Raw genomic sequence first — 25,587 nt, 5'->3', positions numbered from 1 at the left:
AACATAGAGGCACATGTGTCACACGTGTGGAAGGCCTATTACGATCTCTCTGGCCAGTTTGTGCCAGCCATGGTGGTATTGTGGGGTGTGGATCCAAGAAGAAAAGATATACATTTATTTTTATTGGGGCTGCCCCATGGGTGGGGAGGACTCTACCCAGGAGGAAGATGACAACTCTGCCCACGAGAAGAGAATGAGGGAGGATGGTGTGGAAGGAGGTCGAGCAAGTGGTCCATGGAGGAGCTTGTGAGGCACTTCATAAGGCAGAGTTTATTGTGGTTTGCTCTGCATAAGTTTTGGGAGAGAACCAAGATGGTATCTCCTTGCCTTTGGAGAGGGGAAGGAGCCACTGTGCCTTTTGAGACAGGAATAAAGACCTCAGACAGGAGAGCTACACATGCATGGACTGCAAATAAGCACTTTGAGGAGTAAGAGGTGCCGACCAGGAGACCTCATTGGGGAAAATGACAAAGGCGACCATCTGGTTTGGTTGAAGGCCTACTCATCGCTGGCCCTGTTGGTGGCTGTGTTACTTTGCCTTTGAACACCATTGTCACTGGCTCTCGTCTCACTCCTAGCTTCTTAAAGTGGGCTGCACCGAGTCCTGCGACCACCCTGCACATCATTGAAAAAGGGAAGTCCTACCAGCATTATTGCTTTTTTATGAGTGTGATCTATGGCGCCTCGTGGGTTATGTTTTGCATTTTATTCCTCCTTCTTGTTGATAAGTTTTCATCCCCCATGCTTCTCCTTGTGTCTTTTGACTTACTTGGTTTGTTCCATTTATGATATCGTCTTGTCGACCCTCTTCCTTGTACCTTGCTTTTCAAATAGACCCTTTCAAAGGTAAGAAAATGTGTTTCATCCTTCTCCTTTTCGTGTGTGTACCATCGATTTTAGCTCATTTGGGTGACTTTGGGGAATGGTAAGGTCGAGTAATACTGAATGCAGTGCCATAAAAGAATGTTTGAACCATCTCTTGGGACGTCAGGTCCCTGCTTTGAGTAATCCTGTATTAATGGGTACTCAGATGCGACAATCTGTGATATTTTATAAGTTTAAAAAGGGCATAATTCTGTGAAAAATTGATGAAACTCCCTGAAACTCAAACATGTTCTGGAACTTGTAATAAATCCATGTACCAAGTTTCAGTTGAATATGTTAAAGGGTATGGGGAAAAAAGTCTAAAAACCCCACAGGTGAGACGGACAGACAAACAGAAAGCAAACCTGTAGTCCCCTCCGGTGAAACCAGTTGGGGACTAAAAATAGTGGGAAAAAATTCATACAAATGTTTTTTCTTATATTTCTCCATATGAAAAAAATATATTTTAAATATCCAGTTTTGAGACAAAAAATAGAATTTTTTTTAAAAATATATAGCCAGTTTTGGAACAACAACAAAAAAATAGAATATGTTATCACAAATAGCTTTGAAATTGATTTTTATTTGCTAATTTAAGCTGTTTTATTTATTTTTTTGAAAAATGGTTTTGTAGCAAATAAATACCTAAAAAATAATGTACCGAAAAATAACTTCAAAATAATTTTAAAGCTCTTTCTGCATTTCAGTCATCTGTCGGAGAAAATGACAATATTTGATTTAAAGTTATAGCCATGCAGTTTGGAATTGAATAAATTGGGAATTTAACAAGAATTTAAGAACAATAATTTGGGAGAAAGAATTGAAATTTCGGTACCACTGTTCATCTTATCTATTCACTTGTTAAAATCACACTTATGGAAGAAGTGGACATCTATCTATAATTCCAGCTGTGTGTGTGTGTGTGTGTGTGTGTGTGTGTGTGTGTGTGTGTGTGTGTGTGTGTGTGTGTGTGTGTGTGTGTGTGTGTGTGTGTGTGTGTGTGTGTGTGTGTGACCGCTGTTTCTCGCCAACCACTGGTCCGATCTCATTGAAACTTGCCAGGTATATTGCTGGGGACCTAAGGATGTGCCTTTTCAAGGTTTGATATTAATCGGACAAGTGCCTCCCAAGTTATGGCCATTTATTTACCAACCAATGACAAGACATGTTGTTGCGTGGGCATGGCCGATGGGGGAAGGGATGCTCAGCCGCGTTCCCCATTACGGGTTACAATGTACGGGCTTCCGGAGAGTGATGACTTCGTCTATTCTAATAATTTATCGATTTCTTATGCGCATTTATAGATAAACACAATACCCCAAGTTATGATAGTTTTCATATTAGACGGTGTATAAATTTCGGTAACATCAGAGTGAGCTGGTATGCTCCGAACCAGGAAGTAAATTTTTTTTCTCTCTCTTATCTTCTCTTTTTATTTTTCCTTGCGACGACATTGCGAAAAGGCAAAATACGTTGGCGCTAATTGAATAATTGGCCATTAAAACTAAATTGCGAATAATCGTAACTGCGATATGCGAACTTCCGGGCCACGCATGTACGGGCACACTAGAGCGAAGAAATGGCCTGTGTGGTTGTTGTTTCTTGCTCACGGTTGGAATATTTATTCATTTTTTTATTTATTTTTTTTTTTACGGGCACGTGCTAGTAAATTAATGTGCAAACTATAATCATGCAGATTTCCCACCTGTATATCCAAAATAAATCAAATACATGAAAATCTTCCTTTTTTAAACTCAGAGGCTTCAAGTTTTTTATTTCGTAAAATCATGAATACAATGTAAATAACATGAATACATATCAAATTACCCTTTGCATATATACTTTGGAAACTAAGACAAAATAATAGACTAAGGATGCAATTCAAACAAGGATAAAACATACGAGGTAAACTTCCAATGACTTTGGAATACTCTGGAATACTCGTATAACTTTTAAACTTTGATAATGCTGAATAATTATGTAAATGCATGAAAATCAGTAATTATAGGGTCGACCCTGGTCTCTGCACACGGACTTGAATCTCCCTACACAGACTGCATGAACTATTGAACTCGATGCACGAACTGTTGAACTTTGATGCACGAACTGTCAAACTCGATGCATGAACTGTCGAACTCGATGCACGCACTGCTTAACTCCATGCACATACTGCACAAACTTCCAAACTTCACATCTGCTCTCGGCATTCAGCCACCCCATTTCACTTTGATCCAACCAATCGTACTGTCCCTAGAGTGCAGGGCAGGGCGCTGCTCTTTCTGATATCACGATGACTTATTGGCCGGACAGCGCCGAGACGCCAAGGATTTACAGCATGTAGAGCTGGAATAGCAATTGTAAGCACTCACTTGGCACTCTCTTTCTCTCCTGCATGAACTGTCAAACTCCTCTCAGTGATAAAATTTTAATGACATTTTCCCCAAGAACCTGAACAGAAAAAATATAAACACACACAAACACAGGAATATGTGTTAACATTTTATTGAAGAAAAATATATATATATATATATATATATATATATATATATATATATATATATATATATATATATATATATATATATATATATATATATATATATATATGGTCATGCAAATAAGCCTTTTTATTAAAAGTTATAGCAAAACAAAAAATCATACCGGGCCAAAAAGACCGACAATTTCATTAAAGGATTGAGCTTTGGGACTCCGCCCACACTGTACAAACTCCACTGACTACTTGCACTGCATGAACTCCCAAACTCCATATCTGCTCTCGGCATCCAGCAATCCCGACTAGCTTTGACCCATGCAACCACCATACTCTCCCTAGAGTGTGGGCAGGCACACTGCTCTCTCTGATCTCGCAATGACTCATGGGTTGGAAATAATGAAAAAATAGCAACAAAATCGGTGGAAGAAAACCAATTACAACAAATTGTGAGGAAAAAAGGCAAAGTATAGAAAAAATAGTGAAAATATAGCACTGCAACTACCAAAGCCCCAAAATAGTTAGAACAAAAATAGGAAAGGAAAATCTATTTTTTTTGCAAATTTTTGGGGAAAACGTTTTTATGTAGCATTGAAATACCCCAAAAATAGAATGAAAATAGCCAAAAAATTTTTTATTGCTTGCTCAAATCCATTGATAAATGAGTGATTCAAAGCAGGAAGGAGTTAAAATACATAAATACAGATTATTTCAGCTCAAGGGGAATGAAATATTTACTTTTACAACCAGGTGGCAAATGACACAAGATTGGCTGTTTTCATCAAAGCATTGGTGTTTTATTCATTTTGCCTATGTCATGTCGATTCGAGTACAAAACATTGCTATTCATCACAAAAATATAAAAGGGATTTATGACACTGACTTACCAAAATGAAAGAATCCCCCTTTTTATCAACCCATTGAAGACAGCGCTCATGATATAAATTCTAGACAAGTCACAGCACAGGACGAGGAAATAAGGAAACATTATTGTACTTCTACATTAATTACAAGGAATAATGAGACGATGGAAAAATAAACACATATCAGAATTTGCCAATGAATAACAGACAAATAGCAAACAGGTGGAACACCTAAAGACTGAGTTGATTGTGAAATATAGATTGTTCAGCATTCTTCATTCTATTTATTGGACCATTTCTCTTCCTCCCTCATTTGGCATGTTTGTTAATTTTGGATTCATTTTTCATTATCTGCTGTATTTTGTGTGAGATCCATAATTTTTTGGAATTAATCTGTGTTTAGGAATTCAAATCGGTTAAATCAGCTATTTTAAACACACACGATTACAAATGATTTGGTAATTGGCATATCCCGAGGGAGCAATGATAGGTATGAGTGGTTTATATTTATTTTCTCTGGTATGAGTGGTTTATATTTTGGATCACGGCACAAACAGGGTTTGTAAAATTTTGTAACTTGATAAACCATCGGTTTTCACAATCAAACATTTTTTGCAACCGATAGCTAACTGTTGGAACAAATTCAAGCGTATAAATGAATGGTTATTTGGGTATAAATTGCATAATGTTTCTTGCTCTGTTCGTATTCTCACATTTTGTTGTGGTCTGTGGAAAACACTTTGAGCCTTTGAATGCTGATCGTTTGAAAATCGCATCGCTGAGTGGGGATATCATACTTGGAGGAATCTTCCCCATTCACTTCTACAAGCCTAACAGCAACTTGTCTCTTAATGAGCCACCTCCACGCACCTCAGATAATGTGTAAGTATTTTATTTTCTTGCATTTGCAATGGTTAATCAGACGTGGAAAATGTTGATCTCGTATTTTAGCTTAATTCTCAAGACTAAAGAGAATTTTCTTGCAAGGTCAGCATCAGATCAGTAGGTTGACATGAAGACCCCAAAATAATGGAAGAGTAATTGAAATAGAATCAGGTGGAAAAATGCTTATGTCTGGGAAAGATATGGCAAGACGCCCCTCTACCCTTCACAATATATCCCAAACAATCCATCCTCACCCGATCTACGACTGATCTGTGGTTCCTGGCAAAATATACAATTTAAAATTAAATATATTATGTGTGTTAATTTCAGTATACTTGTAAAGAGAAAATGATGCAGTATTTGTATGGACATTGGGGTATAGTGATTGGTGCATTTTCCCCTCACCTTATTCCATTAAAATCGTTGAAAAAATATACCAAAATTTAATATGTAGAAAATTAAAATGTTCTAATTGCTTGACTTCAAATTTAAATCTAGCCACAGACATAATGATCACACACTGGAGATTTATTTTATTCTTCTGGCAATATTATACAAAAGGAACCTGAAGAACATGATTGCATTTTATGTACTGTAGTTAAGATGGTTGAAATAGCGAGACTCAGCTTGTGATCAGAATTAATAAATGTAGAAGTGGATTTGTAGGTTTTCTTAATGTCAGTTTACTGGAACCATTTCCAATAAAAGCACCGGTTGTGTTCACTGTTATTTCACAAACCATTAAGCCGGGTTGTCGATTTATCAGTCGAGTGAAATGAATGATTTTAATTTTTCTCCAGAATTACCTTTTCAACAGTTTCACTTTTTAAATTAATGATCACTTTCATAAGCTTCTTTGTCATATCCAGTTACTAACAGTCCCTCTTGGCCCATAAACAAATAAAAAGATGCTGCACAATGAAAATTAGCACTCTCACAAAGCATATTGCACCAATAATAAAAAAAATTCTCAGATCTGACCGGATCCTGACCTCCACCAAAATCCAATCAATTCTTCCTTGTCATACACCCAACTTGTCCACCAAGTTTCGGCTGAATCCATCTCCAATTGTTTGAGATATCGTGCTTTTTTTTCGTTTTGGATTCTGTCCATATCTCTCGATCGTAAATAATCACTTTAAAATAGTATCCAGACTGGATCCTGATCTTCAGTAAAATGTAACCATTTTTTTCCTTGGCACACTCCAAATTTCATCCAAATCTGTCAAACTTTTTGAGATATCCTGCTGACAGACAAACAAACAGACAGACAGACAAACAGATAGGGTTGAAAACATAACCTCCATCCACCTTTGGTGGTGCAGGAAACTACAATGTATATGGTGAAGGTAACTACAATCAAAAGTATCTTCTCTACCTACTGCTTCTACCAGCATAAGTGACTCCTACAACTACTTACTGGCCCCAATTAATGCAACCTCCATGTGGGGTTGGCTAAAACAGAGACCAAAGTGTTTTCACCTATTGCTTGACAGGCCTGACATTCGACTTCATCTGATTTAATCAAGAATTTGTAATTTGTTCAGCGTGTCAGGTATCTTAAAGATCCAATTACCAACATAGGCATACAGTGTTGTCGTAGTTGGATTCAAAATAATATTACAACCAATGAAATCTGCAGAACCATAAACCCCTGCCATCCAGACCCATAATATTATTTAAATGTGCATTTCATATTTTTATTGTTCTTGATACTTTTCTTCCTAATTTTTCAAGCTTGACAAATATGCAAAAAAAACCCTTTCCCAACTCACCCAGTGGTAAGCTTGGCAGGGGAGTCCTCCTTATGACTCCTCATTACCTCTGCCACTGAACGTGAAGGAGCTGACGTTTTCATCCCTTTCTGTCTGTTTGTCTGTCTATTTGTTTGTCTGTTTGTGTACAGGATATCTCAAAAAGTGATGGACGGATCCGGATGAAATTTTGTGGACATGTTCAGTTTGTGACAAGGACAAACGGATTGATTAGCTTTTGGTGAAGATCCGATTTGGATCCCATTATTAGAATTTTTAAAGTGATTCCTCACCATTGAGAGATTGGGCCAAAAACGATATAGTTCTGTTTAACTTGATATTTCAAAAATTTAATGGGCCCGATATGTTCTCGTGGATCAGGCATTATGTGGTGGAGATATGCACTCCACCGAGTGCCCTTCGAGTTTCTTTATTTTTCTTCCCCTCTGCCTCGTACTCTGTATCTGTTGCGAGCACAATAAAGTTGTTTGGAGAAGTTGTAACAAAAGATTCGAGTCGAACTGAAAACGATGGCCCCTGACAGCATTTCCTCGAGTACCATGATAGCATTGCTTACGTCAAGTTCACTATGTTGTTAAGCGGTGCCACCAGCACTCTGTTTCGTTGGAGTTCCCGCTTGAGCGCTTTGAATCAAGTGAGTCGTTTGCTAACGGAAAACACCCCTGGCCTTTTCTCTTGATGAACTTTAATATAGCTCTTAGTCGTCTGACCTAAGCCTTGTGTTCGCTTAATGGTTAAGTTGACTGGCTTAAGATCTTAGGGTCTTGAGTTTGAGCCCCTATCATTCTGCTAAATAACACCAGGTGGGTTTACTCAGCCTGCCATCCTTCTGATATTGGCAAAATTAGTACCAGATTATTGGAATTAGGGGCACTGCATAAGCTGTACAGCTGTGCTCCCACAGCAATGATACATCCAACAGCCGAAGGCTCATACAAAATATCAATAATCGTCTTAGCTATCATGAAGTGCCTGGTATTTATGGTTTGCACATGTAATATTTTAAACTTTAAAGCATTCTGAGATTTGATGGAACTGTTTTATTAAATATTTTAATGTATAGTGTACAGAAATGAGTATTTCCTTATTACTGTACAGAAAGTGTATGAGAGAATGAAGAAACAGTCATTGCAGAACTAGCGGCCTATTTCTTTACTCCCTGTAGATTATAAAATTGTATCCTAAGTCCTTGTTAACCACATAATACCCTGTCTTAGTTGTTTATTTATTTATTTATTTTAACATATCCTGACCAGTCCTTTTGTATGAGAATTAGATCCATTGATGACAATATTTTTTTTTAATTAATGACTGTGTGATTTTCAAAAGGCAAAATACTGGTCTGTTTTTACTTAATCAAATGAAAGTATTTAACACTGTTCATCGTGATTTAAAAAATTATTTAATTTTACAGCACTTTGGTTTTGGAGCAACTTTTATCTCATATACTGAATCTCATTGTGATACAACCATATTTTTACACTCAACAGAGGAGAGGTTATTGCAATTGGGTCCGTTTGACTTTGTTTGTTTGTTTGTCTGCACATAACATGAGTGTTTTACTCTGCAACCGCTTGTCAGATTGAGATTAAATTTTCACCATAGGAGCAACGACTCATGAATAATGTTTTAATAATAATTATGATGTCATAGGTCATGTATGCCTGGTGTTGTCCGAATGGTTGGGGTGGTGGGCTTGGGATCCTAGGATCCTGAGTTCAAATCCCCCTTGGCTGTTGAATTAATACCAGATGGGGTTGACTCTGCCTGGCATCCTTCCGAGGTCGGTAAAATTAGTGCCAGCTTTCTGGTATCCTTTGTCAGAGTGGCGACCTGTCCAGGATTGTGCCCAATTGCTAAGGAGGCTGCTTAGACAGCACCAAAGCTCTGTACAAAGTATGGTCCCAATGGATGGATGGATAGGTCATGTGGTGGAGAAACCATGTTGAAAAAAATATAAAACTTTGGACCTCTGTATCTCCGAAACCACACCAAGGAAAAAATAGAAACTTGGCACATGGCAAGTACTCCACAAAGGGAATAAGTGTAATTTTGTTTGCCTCCGCCAACAAAGTCGCCGGGGGCATTATGTTTTCGTGTCCTTCGTCCATCTGTCTGAATGTACATAGTCCATCCATGTTAATTTTCTCTGTTTTCTCAGCAACCGCATATCCCGTTGACACAAAATTTTCACCATTGGTGCAAATATTCATGTAGAATGCTTTTATGATAATTATGACATCATAGATCATGTTGTGTGGTAGCCATGTTGGAAAAAAGGAAAAACTTTGGACCTCTATCTCCGAAACCACTCCATGGAAAAAATGGAACCTTGGCACATGTGAAGCACTCCCCATGGGAAACAAGTGTTATTTTTTTTTGAAAATGTCATAGGAGGCTTCGTTATGACACCATAATTGCATATATTGAATGCTTATCTAATCAGTATGAAATTTTTTGAGGGTCATCTCGGGCTAAGTTGGAATTGGAAAAAAAAAATTGATGACATCATCGATCACGTGGTTCGACCGCCATATTGTTTTTAACATAAAAACCTTCAATAATCTTCTTCTCTGAAACGGTTGAACAGATAGAGGTGAAACTTTAAAGTATGATCGCCTCTCCATGAGGAACAAAAAGTTCTCCAACTATGATGTCATAGGTCACATGGTTTGGCAGCCATATTGGATTTATCCTCAAACCTTTAAAAAATCTTCTCTCAGAACGGCTTGACAGATCAAGGGAAAACTTCACCCATATGTTCCCCAAGACTTGGGGATACCAGGGTGTTCATGAATAATTAATAGGTCACATGGTCTGGCAGCCATGTTGGATTGAACAAAAATCTTTGAAAAATTATTTCTCTTGAACTACTTCATCAATCAATGTAAAACGTCACAGTTATGATCTTGTAGACATGTAGAACATATTGTTGCAGTTATGCGAAGCGGGCACTCCCCCAAGGCAATGGCACCCAACATATAGTGATCCCAAGACAGTTATTTCATTAGTATATATATATATATATATTGTATACATTGTCGAGGCTCATATGAGAGCTAACACACAACGCACAGCAAGGGGGTCATCAGACAAGAGGGGTGGGAGGGGGAAAGACAAAACTGTGGGCAACAGAGACATTAGGAGCTCTGCGGAAGGGCAAGGGATGGGGCACGGAATTCATTCAGTGAGCCCTTTCATTATGTCTATTGTGTATATGGGACAAGATGCTTTGCAGAGTCTTTCGTTAGGTCTTCAATCCCCTATTATTTTAATTATTTAATTTACTTTTCACATACGAACCCCATCATGCATGCATGCCAGACTAGTGACACCACCAAAGGAGCAGCAGGAATGAATACCACTGCAGCCTCATTTACATATACGTGCCATTTCCCCGTTCAAACTGCATGCCATTAACCAAAAGACGCCTAACCCTAACCCTAACAGCTCAGACCCTCACCATGCTTACTATGATGCTACAACCCTCACTGTAATCATCACAACACCTCCTAAAAATACCCACAATAACCTACACCTCTTCACCACAAACTAAAAAACTGCTACAACGACTTCCCTCACTTCACCACAACCACTGCAACTGCCGTCGGCTCTCTGGATGCTCACGAGAGTCATTGACAATGACAGGAAACTCGAAGTGCAAGTGTGCACTGGGATACATTTGGCAACGCCTGGGTAGACATGGCGCTCCACTAAATAACAGCACTCAAGTGGAAGCCAGCCCATGCTCATGGCCAGAGAGCGCTCCCAAAAACCAGTGCCCCATATAAATCATAGAGCTCTGTTATGTGGCTGAGCCTGGGAGCAACTGAGGCCATTTTCAGCTCTGGAGTCTGGTGGGGTGGGTATACTTCTCGGGGTGGTGTCTGTGTGCCACTGTGAATGCATGGAAAGGCCTTCCAGGTCTTTTGATCTGACTTTTGGATTCTCCTTCACCCGGGCTCTAAAAAAAGAGAGCAAAGAGTGAATCAGAGTCCTTTTGTCTTTGACTTTTCCGATCTGAACGAGTGCCGAGCATAGAGGGAAGTGCAAGTCTCCGTGAACGAGCCTGGTGAGCAGGACTCATTCATTGCCGAGGAGTTGCTGGGTCATTACCGGGTCATCACCAGATCACCAATGCTCGGCTCCCTTGGCGTTCCGCAGCAATCATCATTAAAACACATTTAAAGACTCTCTTACATGCACTGTTAAGCTATATTCTCACGTGTCTTCCTCTCCCACCTATCATCTCGTCCACTGTGGACGCATCACTGACTTCCACTTCTTCACACTTTCTCTTTTGCACCTCATCTGCATCACATTTGCACCTCACACAGTAGTAGAGAAATGGGGGTTCTAGGACACAATAAAAATGTACATGTTGGTGAATGGGAAAATTTAAGGAAACTTATTGACTGACAACCTAAATCTCTTCCATTTCTACCTCTCTCAAAGAATTATTAATAAACTACTGATGTTTTTTTTTTCACAGAACAATAAATTTTTATCTTTTTCACTCTTTACTAAATTTACAATTCAGTATTAAGATTTATTCACTTTTCTTGAACAATGAACCAATGAATATTTGATTATGCATACCATTTATTGGTTTAGGTATCTTTGTTGATCAGAGATATATTGGAGATTAATATATTTTAAGCAATAAATTATAACTAAACTACAAGGGCACTTGGTAGAGCGCATACCTCCACCACGTAATGCCTAATCCACGAGAACATATCGGGCCCAATACATTTTTGAAATATTGTGCTATACAGTACTATATCCTTTTTGGCTTGATCTCTCAATGGTGAGGAATCACTTTAAGAATTAAATAATTATCGTATCCAGATCCAGATTCGGATATTCACCAAAATCGAATAATTTCGGCCTTGCGACACACCCAAACTGTCCACCACGTTTCGTCTGAATCCGTCCACAACATTTTGAGATATTGTGCTGTATATCATTTTAGCCATTTCTCTCAATAGTGAAAAATCACTTTAAAAATTGTAGTAGTCTGATTCGGACCCCGACCTTCACCAAAATATAATCAATTTGTCGACGTCATACACACAACCTGTCCACCAAGTTTCATCCTAATCTGTTCACAACCTTTTGAGATATCGTGCTGCATATCAGCATGCCTTTTCTCTCAATGGTGAGGAATCGCCAAAATAATTCTTCTAGTCGGATCCAGATATTCACCAAAATATAATCAATTCGTCCTTGTCACATACCGAACCTGTCCACAAAATTTCATGCAGATCCGTCGCCAACTTTTTGAGATGTCTTGTACAAAAATACACATACAAACAGACAAAAAGGGGTGAAAACATAACCTCCTTCACCTTCCGTGGCAGAGGTAATAATATGGATAAAACTTATGAACAAACAAAAAATGAATTTCATTCCATCACTTTAGAAGCTAAAGTAGATATTGAAAAATAAGTGAGAGATGTAAAATTGAAGAAAGACAAATATAATAATAATTTTAATTCAACACTTTCCTTTTGTGGGAAAGCTTTGTTTTCTCCAAAAACAAAATTTACTTATTCTCCTTCATTACGAATAGTCTTAACAAAAGTTTCTCCTCTCATTTTAGCAATATATCCAAAACTGGAGAAAGCAATGAAATTCAAATGAGAGGATGAAAAACTCTTATGAATGAAGCATTGGAAAGAGAAATACAACTCGATACAAAAGAGAAGAGAAGATAGGAATAATCAAGATGGAATTTGTTTTTGTATTAATAATCTAAAATATGTTGAATATTGGGTTAGTAATCCTGAAGGAAATTCATAAAAGGTAATCTTAATGAAATTGAAATAGGGCAATTGAATGATGTTAATATTGTTGCGAACCCGGGGTCTGGGGAGAGGAAGACCACGAGGGGTGAGCTACCTTGGGTTCCCACCAGACTCTCCGGAATCTCAGACTGTCGAACAATGATAACTTTGTGATGCGGCAGGTCGCTAAGTGACTGTGAAAGCCAATAACTCGACCACATGACTTCGGGTCCTCCATCTGATACCAATAACCTAAAGGTCATGTGATTTAATTACCGGGGGGCAACACCATCAGTATGCACTTGCTCACACTGGATCACCTTACCAGATCAGATGCAGCTGAGCGTATGCCAAGAACTTACTGGCGAGAATACAGATCGTTGGGGAATGATGCCCTGGCTAGACGAGACTATGAACCATGATGGACCAATGAAGGAAAAGTCGAAAATGAGCAGAGAACATTTCTATGCAAAGCATTTATTCACAATGGCGAGGAAAGGTATGCGCATAGTGAATTGGGCTTATTCGGATGTACAGCAGGGCAGAGCAAGGAATTTGTGGGGTGAGGCAAAAGGCAAGCAATCTTTCAAAAGCAGACAGAGCAGACTTATCCCATTAAAACTTCTACAATCTTAACTTAAACTCGGACAGGCGCCATCACCTACACACACACGCAAACCTGAGGAAGATTACATGTAGCCCAGAGAGAGAGAGAGAGAGAGACAGAGACAGAGACAGAGACAGAGACAGAGACAGAGACAGAGACAGAGACAGAGACAGAGACAGAGACAGAGACAGAGACAGAGACAGAGACAGAGACAGAGACAGAGACAGAGACAGAGACAGACACAGAGACAGAGACAGAGACAGAGACAGAGACAGAGACAGAGACAGAGAGAGAGAGAGAGAGAGAGATAGGGAGAGAGAGAGAGAGAGAGAGAGAGAGAGAGAGAGAGAGAGAGAGAGAGAGAGAGAGAGAGAGAGAGAGAGAGAGAGAGAGAGAGAGAAAGCAGATGAGAAGAAATGGCCTCTAAATACCTGGTGCAGTCGATGGACCAACACAACCCAGGATGCTTAGTGAGAGGAATACTGGTGGTGTCTAAGGTGTGGGAGGGAGAGGTGTGGTGTAGTGCAATGTGGGAGGTGCGGTGCCATGTCAGAGGAAAATGGGATTGCGAATCAGTAATGATGATCTTTTGTGCGTCCAAAGGAGATGGGATAGATGGGTGGAAAGACAGAGAGGAGAGAAGACGCTTTAGGCGAAAGATCCTTTACCTAGTCGTTTATACGTCTGTTTGTATAGCATGTACCTCCATGAGATGCTCTGCCTGAGCATTCCCACCTCAAGATGTGTCATGCTATCTCCGGCTTAGTCATTTTGCCGGGGCTCGTGGCAACGTACACTCTGCCCTGATCCTCAAGAAGGAGCACGTCCTCGCAATCATGCACCAACAGTGAGTGAAGAGCCAGTGAGGGGCAGAGACAATAAAGAGCAGCCAACGAAGATGTGATTGGAGCCGAGAAGAAGGGGGAGAACGGCTCCATGCTCCACCTTTTATAAACCCCAGGCGAAGGTTGGGGTGATTACCCGAAAGAGCCGCGTTGTGACCCGAATCCTGCTTCACTGTTGGGCCACAGTGGCCACAGCCATGCCCTGCCAGGCTTCCGGGGCTGAAAACGCTTTTAGTTACCCATCCAGCTCGACATAGCCCAGAGCTCCTGACTCAACATAGGGTGTGAGCCAGCACCCTGGCCTTGAATGTCCTCTGAGTGCTGTCTGAATGCCGAATAGCAATGCACACCCACCACCCACGAGCTCCCTCACCTGAGCCAAAATGCACACACGGGCCCCAGACCAAACTCCCGGATCGCCCTTCCTGCTACCCCTCCTCACCGCCCCTGTCTTGCCGTGGTCTGGCGACTGGACGAGGGTCGTTTCAATCCCGTGCGTTCAACCGGGACATCCCCGGCGAGATGCGCTTGAGCTATTAACATCTGTTGCTCGGCCCCGCATCGCACGGTCCGAGGACACTCCGAGTCGTGCAGCACTCTGTATAGTGGTGAATTGTAGCAATGCAGTGGTACAAGGGGGTGCGGAAATATTTTTCCTGTGTGCGGGAGGCATTTGTGGTTGAAATGGTGAGGTTTGGTGAGCGATGTATGAAGCAAGGTGAGATGCTGGTTGGAAATTGGCGTGCAGATTTGAATGAATTAATGGCATGCAATGCACGTGTGCTGGTTATGTCGTATTTCTAGTGGAGGGAGTTTGTTGGTTCCAAGCCATGGGAGGCATTGTGGTGTGCCTGCTATTCAATCGCATTTGCATGGCGTGTATGCTTGCTTGTTTTATTTGTACCATGGCTAAAAGGAAAGGGTTGGAGTAGAAATCAGAATAAGAGAGAGAGAGAGATAGTCAATAGACCTAACTAGAAGACCCATGCAATGCACTTCATCTCATTAGACCTCCCCTCATGTCTAGTGGGTTAACTGAACGAAGACTAACAAAATAACTGCCTGGGGATCACTGTATGTTGGGTGCCATTGCCTTCGAGGCATGTGGTTTTGTAGAACCACAACAATATATCAGGAGAAATGTTTTTTTTTCACCCAATCGTTGTCAAAACTCATTTTAATATCACCTTTACTGTTAAAAACCCCAAAATAGCTGATTCTGTTTGCACAAATAAATATATAGATAAAGATGGTGTTTCAAGAAATTATGAATCAATAATTTTTTTCCAAATAAATTAGTCACTTCATAGCTGATAGTTATAATAGTAATGACTATCTCTATTGGAACAGAAGACAGTTATGATACTGAGAGTTTGTGTTGAAATGAGAGTTATGAAAGTAGTTTATCGATTATGAAAGCACTGATTATAGTGAAGATGAATTTTATTTTACGTGAAAACATGCTGAATCCAAACAAAATATCAGATATTGAATCTCTTGAATTTCATCATACTCCATGTAATAAATTTGAGAATTGTCCTGTGTGTGATAAAGTGGGATGAAACACAGAATGAAATGTCTATAAACAATGTATATTTTGGAATTATCTTCTAATTAATGAAAATAAAAAATATAAAAAGGAACAAAACTATTTCAAAATGACATCAAAAAGAATTACTTTACAAGATTAATACGAGAAATGAATGTCAAGTATGAGGGTAATACTACACTTTTTTTTCTTTCTTTTTTTTTACAACAGAAGAGATTGATAAAATTTGGGTAATGTTTAATGGATTGATGTTACTTATTATACACGATTGAAATTTTCAGGGAAATATCAACACAAGATAGTGTACAAATAAAATAATGGATTATCTTAGTATGAAACATGAACTGAGGATAAAGCATAAAGCTTCAAAAAAGGCCTATAAAATTAAATGATTTATTTACTAAATTATATAAATGATTGATAATTTTACACATTTGGTAAAATAAGATAAAATTTAACAACCGTAAAAATCTTCCGAATTAATTAAGATGTATAATAGTTGGTTCAAGTGAATGTTGGAAAACCTGCTTGCTTTTAAAGATGCTCCTTACTCCCAACTTTTTTGTTCAAGATAATTTGATAATCTTCACAAAGTTGAGTTTTTAACCTGAGTATCAACTACTCTCACAAGGTTTTAAAACGTGTCTTCAAAAAGAAGACATCATTGATTTATTTAAACTTCAAAACAAACTAAATGATTATAATTTTGAAGATATAATACAAGTATTTTGTGATACATAGAAATGTAAAAAGAAATCAAAACCTATAAGTTGGATTCTTACTGATAATACGGATGATTTACCTTCACCCCAAGATTTCGATAAATCAAAAAAGAATCTCGTCATCTTTGAATGTTGTGTTCATGAGAGAAACCAAATGGTTAAGGATAGCTTCTACACAAGAGGGAGACATTCTTCTTGTAATTGTATTTATCTTAGTAAATCATGCTTTCAACTCCCTCGTCGCTTGATAAGAAACAATGCTAATACTTTTACTTAAGATAAATTCAATCAATATAAATAATTTTTGGAGAGAAAATTGTTTTGTATTATTGAGTAATAAGGAATTTGAGGAGTATATGAAACACCTGAAAGGAAGATATAAATATATTGTTGTGAAACAAGATGAGATACTAAATTATATATTTCAATTAATAAATGGATGTGAAAAAACGAGCAAGATGATTTAAGGAACATCAAGAGTTGGTTTCAAAAGTTGGACACAACAGGAAGACATAAAGAAGAAATGCAGACAAAAACTATTGGGTGAAGAGGCGTTTGAAAGAAAACAAGATAAATTTTTTCAAACAACTTTTAAAAAATACTCAACAAATATCTGTAAGTCCCACAACAGAACACACTCCTAAAAAAACTTCAAATGTTAAAAGATTTTCATCAAATGATGGATCAACAACTCGAAGATATAGGAGAATTAGAATATGATGATGGATGATTATTTTAACAAGTGGAAGAGGAAAATCAACCTCCTGCTTTTGTTGTGAGTACTTTTCAAAATAATGAATATTCAGTGGATTCAAAAACCATAGCAGGTCTCATTCCAACAGAAAAACCATCAATGTTCTATCTTGTTAAAGAAAAGGTATTGTTATTTAATGATGTAGTGAGGTTCTTGAGTTCCACTCAACCAAATCTTAAATTATCCCCCAGATTAATGTTTCTTCAAAGGAAATATGGTATACAAGATTCAAGTTATTTCAATGAACCATTGAAGATGAAAAATGAGGATGATGGAGTTTTCAGTGAGTAACTAAACTCACTTGATGATAGAGGTTTTTTTGCTGGTGAAAAGAGGAAAAATGAAAAGGAAGAACATGGTATATATCTTTTAAGTATGCTTGGTTCAGGTGTTAATTTTCTTCCAAATGACGCATCATAATTAGTTAAGAGATTGTTATTGCTGTTCGGTAGTAAGAAGGCTGGAAACAATTTTTTTAATGAAGCATCAGCCATTTTGGACCAGAAAATTAATATGAAAATAATTAATAAATGTCAGTTCAAATATTTTATCAATAAATGGATGTGATGAGTTAAACTAATGTTAAATGAGTTTAATTCTCTCTCACGATCAAAATGAAAAAATATCATCCATTGTAGATGCTATTGAGAAATTATGTATGTGTATATATATAAATATATATATATATATATATATATATATATATATATATATATATATATATATATATGTAATAATGGTACAATAACTACCATTGAATGTGGATGTTGGAAGAAAAAACAATTTGTTTTATTCAGAGACTTTTTAAAACTTATAAATGAGAAGCAAAATCCTAAGATTTAATTTCACAAGTGATCACACATCTTTGTTCCCATACCCAACACAACTTGATGCAACAAAATAATATGAGGCATCTTTATTTTCTGTGGAAACTTGTAATACCTTATTTAATATCATCGAGAAAAACAACAAGGTAGTTATACTTCGGGAATTGAATACAAAACGATAACAGTTTCATCTGCAGCACATGAGATTTCCCAAATATCTTCCAAAATGGCTCACCTAAGGAAAGAACAAGGTGATGAACCAAAAAATATTGTTATAGATTTTCCAATACATACATCACAATCAACTATTTGACTTAAAAAAAACTAATTACAAGGTTGGTTTCACAATTAATAATTCATTTAGAGAGTTATTTGGTTTCTCCTCAAAAAAGATTGAAATGAATGGACTTTTTTACAGTGATAATGTCATTCAAATATCCTGAGGTATAAATTCAGTAGTAATTCACTGTGATGTGATTGATGGGGCTGATATAATGATTGAATAAGAACAAATACAATATTTTCTTTCAGCACATATTCAACCCAGTTGGTTATAAATTCAATATGGAGCTAATTAAATCTGGGGTATCTTCTAGTGTCAGGAAAAACCATATAGATTGTACATTGTTGGATAAGCAATAAAGAAAATTGAATGATTTCCTTCAATGGAGAAATTATTTCCATCAGAATTCATCTACGTGAAGTTTTCCAATAAATAAATACAATTTTTATTGTGAGGAAACACTAGTTGGCAAAATATAAAATAATTACAAAAGATGGGAATGGGATGTTACTTTCACCATACAATCTTGGTAGAGTATTTTATAAACCTAAGAGACAATGAGGTGAAGAACATCAATTTAGAGGAGATGGGATAATTGATACTCAAATGAATATAGGTTTAACTATTCTTCAACATAAAGACCGAATAGGTTTATCCGCTTTTGCCATGGGAAATGTAGCAGGTGCTCTAAAGAGTAGAAAATATGCTCAAAAGGAGTCCCATAAATTACAAGCAATAAAAGAAATGAGTAAAGACAAAACACAACCGGGCGTAGTGGCGTGCGCCTGTAATCCGGCTACTCGGAGGCTTGGGTTGGAGGATCGCTTGAGGACGGAAGCTCTGCTCTGTGCTGGGCCGCGCTATGAGAGGGTTCGGGCAGCTCAGAATCATAGCGAAACCCAATCCATATCCCTGTGTCATAAGAGGCGACCAGGGTTGTGTCAGGAAGGGCATCGGCGTAAAACCTTCGCCAAATCAGTAGGCGGATCATAACGGATGATCCGCTGTGGCGACCCCGAATGGGAGCAGCCAAAAGAAGAAGAAGAACAAGTAAAGGCAAAACACAATTGTCTCCCCAAGAACGACAAAAATTAATTCAAATACTTGGATCAGGATTTCAATTTTTAACATATTTTTCCTCAATAAATACAAGTATGGAAGCAATTGATAGTATGTGTGACTTGGATGATATCATTATAATCTCAAACTCGACTAAAAAAAGAAGACTATTTTAAGGTAAATGCTATGACTGGAATAGACTGGAATACAAATAGAACAAAAAGTTTTGAAATAAATAATCAACAAACTTACTTGAATCCAGCCGATAGTTTTTCCTTGTGTAAATTTACATTCAATAAGGCTGCGCAAAACACAAATGTGACACTCGCAAATGACTTATTCTGAAAAATGTTTAACAGCGTTCGTTTGTTATTTGGAGCTCAAGAAGTGGAAGCGATTCATTATGTCTCTGCTACATCTGAAACAATGAAATTTACACTGTATTTATTTAGTGATACAATGGGAAAGGGAGTTGAGGAAGGTTTTATTTTTGATATGGCAATAGGAACAAACACAGATCCTGGTTTTAGTCAAATCAAGGCAAAGTATGATGATGATGATACAAAAGCCCGAAATAGTTTTACCGTGGCAGTTCCCCTTAAAGGTTTATTTGGATTGGTGATCACGATAAAGTTCTGAATGTACTTCAAATTTGATTTCAACTACAAAGGAATGATAATGAAAATTGGTTGCTTTTTTTTGTGATGCTAATGCTTTTGGTTTTTGTGTTGCTCATGCTAATGCAGAATAAATTTGTTATTGATGAAATGAGTTGGTATATTAGTGAATATTTTCCTAATCTTAAAGCAGAAGAGATGTTGAATAGAGGACTTAACTCAAAAAACCGCTAAATGTATCATACCTTAAAAGATGATGTCAACACATTGAACTGAACTAAACCATTTACACATGGAATTTGAGTGTTCTGGAAGGAAAGCCACGAAACCTATGACTCATTTTTAAGAAACCAGATGGAGATACTGCTACTGATAAGAATATTTTGTTGAGTAATAACGTTAAGGTGAAACAACTTCGGGTTTCTCTGGATGAAACGTTTTATGAATGAGATAGATAGAATTGATTTGGAAAAAGTGATTATGCTGAAGCATACAAGTCTTTCCAAAAGGTTTGTGGCAGCAATGGAAATAAAAAAAACACATTTTGTAAAGGTATCATTTAAAAAACTTTGTACAATCTAAGCGATTGACATGAGTGCTCAAAAGGAAACTATAAAGTCTAATAGAGTGGATACTTCTCCATATCTTAAAAGGGGGAGATGGAAGAAGTTGATACATATTGTTTGCTTTTGGAAGAAACAAAATTTCAGATTAATGCAGATAATGGTGTTATGATTAGTTTTACATAATTTTTTTTGATAAATAAATGAGTAGTGAAGTGCCAACTGGGGTATATGTTAATCAGATCAATCTTAATAAACTATCGTGTTGTATTCAAAATCAAAAGCCTTGTATGATTAACGTAAATACAATTCAGAGAAAAGTAGCAGTAAGAATTGATGTTTTGCTCACAAGAGAAAAGGTGAAAATCTTGAACGATACTGGCTCACTTTAAATTAAAATTACAAAGCCAATGTTGAAGAAATATTCAATAAGAGATAAGTGGAGGATTTCTCCCTTTTATAATTCCTTGATTTGCTGGTTTACCTGCGGTGGGAGCATTGATGGGTGGTATTTCAGCAACAGTAAAAACTCCCAACAAAATAATCAAGTACAAGCTCAAAAGAGTTGGAAATACATAACAAAGAGTTGGAGAAACAAATTCGTGGAAGTGGTATAATTGTAGATTTTGCTGAAAAACTTGAAAGCCTACCTCATTAAGCAAGTTTGTTAGTTCGAAATATGCTTTCTTCTATCGCACAAGCTGATGTAAAATTAACTAAAAGGAGTAATGGATAATATCTTTCTAATAAATAAATGAGCATTGATGAATGGTTTTGAAGAATTTGGAAAGAATGCAACATCCATTAGAAGAGCACTCGGTCGAGCGCATACCTCCACCCCATTATGCCTGATCCATGAGAACATATCTGGCCCAATACATTTTTGAAATATCATGCTATAATGTGCTACATCGTTTTTGGCCCTATCGCTCAAAGGTGAAGAATCACTTGAAAAGTTATCGTAGTTGGATCCCTTTCCGGATCTTCACCAAAATCGAATCGTTTTGTTGCAGTCAAACCCTCAACATGTCCAACAAGTTTCATCCGAATCCGTCCACAATTTTTTGAGATTATCATGCTATATATTAGTTCAGCCCGATCTCTCAATGGTGAAAAATCACTTTAAAAATTCTAGTAGCCGGATCCGGATCTTCACAAAAATTGAATTATTCCTTCCTTTTCACACACACATACACACAACACCTCAACTAAGTTTCATCCTAATCCGTCCACAATTTTTTGAGATTTCGTGCTATATATATTTTTGTCTCTATCTCTCAATGGTGAAAAATCACTTTAAAATTCTTCTAGTCAGATTCGAATCCAGATCTTCAACAAAATCTAATCAGTTCATCCTTGTCACACACTGAATCTGTCCTCAAAATTTCATCCGGATCTGTCCACAACTTTTGAAATATCCTGTACACAAACAGACAAACAAACAGACGGAACGGGGTGAAATCCTAACCTCCTTCACCTTCAGTGCTGGAGGTAAAAATGCATAAAATGTCATAGCCCCCGTTGCTTTAGTAATTTTACTGTATAGAGTTACAGGACTGGCCCATATTTATGTCCAACTAAAATGGCCACCAGTCGGTCAGTCAGCCATCTTTGATCACATCGCAAAATAAAGTGAGTGGCATGTGCATACCAACACATACTGTGCTTTTGTCATGTTTGAACAAAATCAAACAATGCATGTCTGAGAAATGGTTGAGGACATATTTAAGTAGCAAAATGACCACCAGTCTGCCATTTTGTATCTGATCTCGAAAAAGATGTAAATATGTAAGCCATCATTCATTATCTGTGTGCCAAGTTTAAACAACATCAGTAAATGCATGTCTGATAAATGGTTGAGGACGTTTTCAACATCAGATTTTTCTTCAACTAAAATGGCCGCCAGTTGGCCATCTTGGATCTGATCTCTAAAATATATGACAGGTATATGTAAGCCGTTATTCTTTATCTATTTGCCAAGTTTGAACAACATCGGTTACTGCTTGTCTGAGAAATTGTTGAGGACATGTTCGGCACCGGGGGTTTTTTTTACAACTAAAATGGCCGCCAGTCTGCCATCTTGGATATGATGTCGAAACAAGATAACGTGCCGATGTATACCATCATGTGTTGTCTTTGAGCGAAGTACAAATACAAGCGGTCCATACATGTTCGAGATATGGTTGTGAACGCACACACGCATGCATGCATGTACACAAAAATCGAGACACAATCCATAAGCCCCCATTTCGGATGAAGTCCAAAAGGGGCTTATAAATGTTCTTGAATGGCTCAGTCAAAGTCCTGACTTGAACGCAATTGAACATTTATGGTGAGATTTGAAGTGCAGTCCATTGACAATCCCCATCCAACTTGGCAGAACTCAAACAATTTTCAAAGAACTTAAAAGGAAACTGTGGTTTTGTCTTCTTTCTTGGTCCGAGAAGCAGTACCTGTACATCATCTGTATAACTATCTGCTATTCGTCCCTACTCCAATACAGGTTTGGAAATCCAGATGGAAGGAGGTGTTACCTCTGGGTGCCATCTCACCTACAATGGTGTGCCATAAATGCCCCACTGCTTTTAACACAAACTGATAATATTTCTTGGTCCCAGTGTGTTCCCCGGTTTAGAATAGGTACACCATATATCTGCGTGTCGTAAGAGTCGACTAAAGGGTTGGCATGAGGAAGGGCATCCGGCCATAAAAACATTGCCTCAAAAAAGGAAACCATGATAGAAGATTGTCATGGGACAATCACGGCTCACCGCCGCTCCAGCAAGGAAAAATGTCCTTAAAGTGTGTGTGCGTGCATGCGTGCGTGCGTGCGTGCGTGCTAATATTTCTTCGGGAATTATACATGTGGTTTTACCCACTAATTTTTTATTGCAACCATTTTAGTGTTTTTAATTCATGTCATGTTATTTTTGTGTGGCCATTGAATGGTTGTATCACGCATATGTGGACTGTGTAAGATTGACCCCTCTGGTTTTTTTTACGTTTTTAAAATCACAATTGTCCTTTGCTATGGGTTTTTACTTTTCCATTCGTACTTTTATTTCTGGTTCACCAATTAATTCGAAAAAGATTGTGTAATCTGTACTCACAAATTTTTTGATGCCATAAGGGGAAACTGGCAATTTAAAATACTGTACAAGAAAAGCGAAACATCCTTGCAAACCCAAATGCTATAGGCAATGTTTCAATAGTTTATAGAGCTCTTACTATGGTCTCAGAGTCAAGTCATGACTCGCAGGGCAGGTGGGCTGCATATTGTCCGTATTACGACCAAAACTTATTCTTACGAAAACTCTAATTCAGGAAATTTTACGTATAAATGGTGTTTTAAATATGTGCTCTTAACAATTTAGAATTTTCTTTTAAATCATATTCAAGTTTTTTCCTTACAGGTTTGTATTCCTTTTCTTTTTCATCCAGTGACTGGCAAGATGGCCTCAAGGTATGCACACTCTCCTCTCAGCTATCTAGTCTGGGTTAGAATCCCGACCCACCTATAAACTGTCATTCTGATTTCACAGGCAGGGAAATTCATCAATGTGTGTGCTGTCCCTCTGATTGACATTAAATGGTTGTCTCGTCCACTGAGATGAGTTGGTGGATGTTAAAGATCCAATGGTGTCCTTCACAAAGGGTAGATGAGCTATTACCAGCACCACAGCAAAATTCAAAATTCCTTCCCCAACCTACAGAAGGAATTGCATCAGTGGCACAGGTGCACACTCAGCTGTATGTCCTGTTTAAGAAAGCAATTTTTTGTTTATGAAGAAAATACAATTAATGTCCATAAAAAATAAAAGAATGTGATATTTTGAAACATTTTCGAATCTTTTGTTTTCTACTTTAGGTTGAGACCCAGAGCATTACGTTGGGCAATGACAATGGCTTTTGCTATTGAGCAGATCAACAATAATGTGACACTTTTGCCAAACATTTCTCTTGGCTATATCATCTTCGACTCGAACTTTGAAATACAAAACGCAATAGAAGGAATGTTGGTATTCTTTGAACATAACTTTGCTTCGAGAAATCCCCAAAAGACTTCCCCACGGGCTGTTGTTGGACCATATACATCAAAGACTTCAAAAGCCCTCAGTGCTTTTTTCAGCCTTATATACACCGCTCAGGTAAATTGTGTTGGAACACAAACAGGTCCACAAAACCAAGAAAATGAATTCTGAATGTCCACCAATCACACCTCATCAAATAGTTTTGAGACTGGCAATACTTGGATTGGGTAGAGGTATTCATACTCTTACGGTTCTGTGAAGCCGGCACTCCCCCAGGCAATGACACCCAACATATAGCAGTCCCGAGACAATTATTTCATTAGCATTTGTTAAGTTAGGACTTCCATCATGTCTAGTGGGTATATGGAACAACATGTGTTGCATAGGGCTTTTCGATAGGTCTTTAATTCCATTTGCTATTCTTTCATCTGTTTAATTTTACTTTATTTCACACCCAACTTCTCTTTCCCACAAGCATGCACACCATGGACTGAACATTGCCGTTACTCGAGGGCCTCATTAGCTTTTGTGCACCATCACCCCGTTCAAACCGCATGCCATTATTCAACGGGAACTTCACTTCAACCTTCACAGTACTCGGACTATCGATGCTACAACCTTCATACAAACTTCAAACACCCTCGAAAAAAACCCAATAATAACCTACGCTCGACCACTTCACTACAAACGCCTACTCACTACAAATGCTTCAAGCACCTCACCACAACCGTTTCAACCTCCTCTTTACAAATGCTACAGTGCTTCTCCCCGCTCACTACAACCTCCATGAAACACCGCAATGACAGTCAGTTCTCCGGATGCTCACCCAGAGTCCTTTTGGATGCTGGGGAACAGAGGGCATTGTGAGTAGGAACATATTGACATGTAGCTCTAAGGGCAAGAATGCGCTGGGGTCAATTCAACGTCTTGGTAGTCCTGGAACCCCACTAAATAATGAACCTCGTTTGGGACTCCGCCTGTCATCCTTCCGAGGTCGGCGAAATGAGTACCAGTGTACTGGGCCGGTGTATACCCTGGTTAAAATAGGTGTACCATATCCCTG

General features: G+C 38.0%; 1 long non-coding RNA gene across 2 annotated transcripts in view; it reads left to right on the top strand.

Moving 5' to 3' along the window:
* Positions 1–3,536: 3,536 nt before the first annotated feature.
* Positions 3,537–25,587, top strand: part of LOC147034860 (uncharacterized) — a 23,074-nt gene continuing 1,023 nt past the window's right edge. Inside the window, exons 1-3 of one of the 2 annotated variants that reach the window (XR_015060542.1) lie at positions 3,537–5,100; positions 23,935–23,956; positions 24,362–25,587. The exon at positions 24,362–25,587 is cut by the window's right edge and continues 1,023 nt beyond it. This is a non-coding gene — a long non-coding RNA (uncharacterized LOC147034860). Of the gene's footprint in view, positions 5,101–23,906 lie in introns of both variants that reach the window. The other variant, XR_015060543.1, reaches the window with a different exon arrangement.

Source organism: Eptatretus burgeri, chromosome 1 (genome assembly GCF_056783735.1).
Source record: "Eptatretus burgeri isolate ZD-2024b chromosome 1, Ebu_testis_v1, whole genome shotgun sequence".
NCBI classification, from domain to species: Eukaryota; Metazoa; Chordata; class Myxini; order Myxiniformes; family Myxinidae; genus Eptatretus; species Eptatretus burgeri.
Note: the sequence above shows the minus strand (reverse complement) of the source record. Positions and strands in the feature narration are given on the sequence as shown.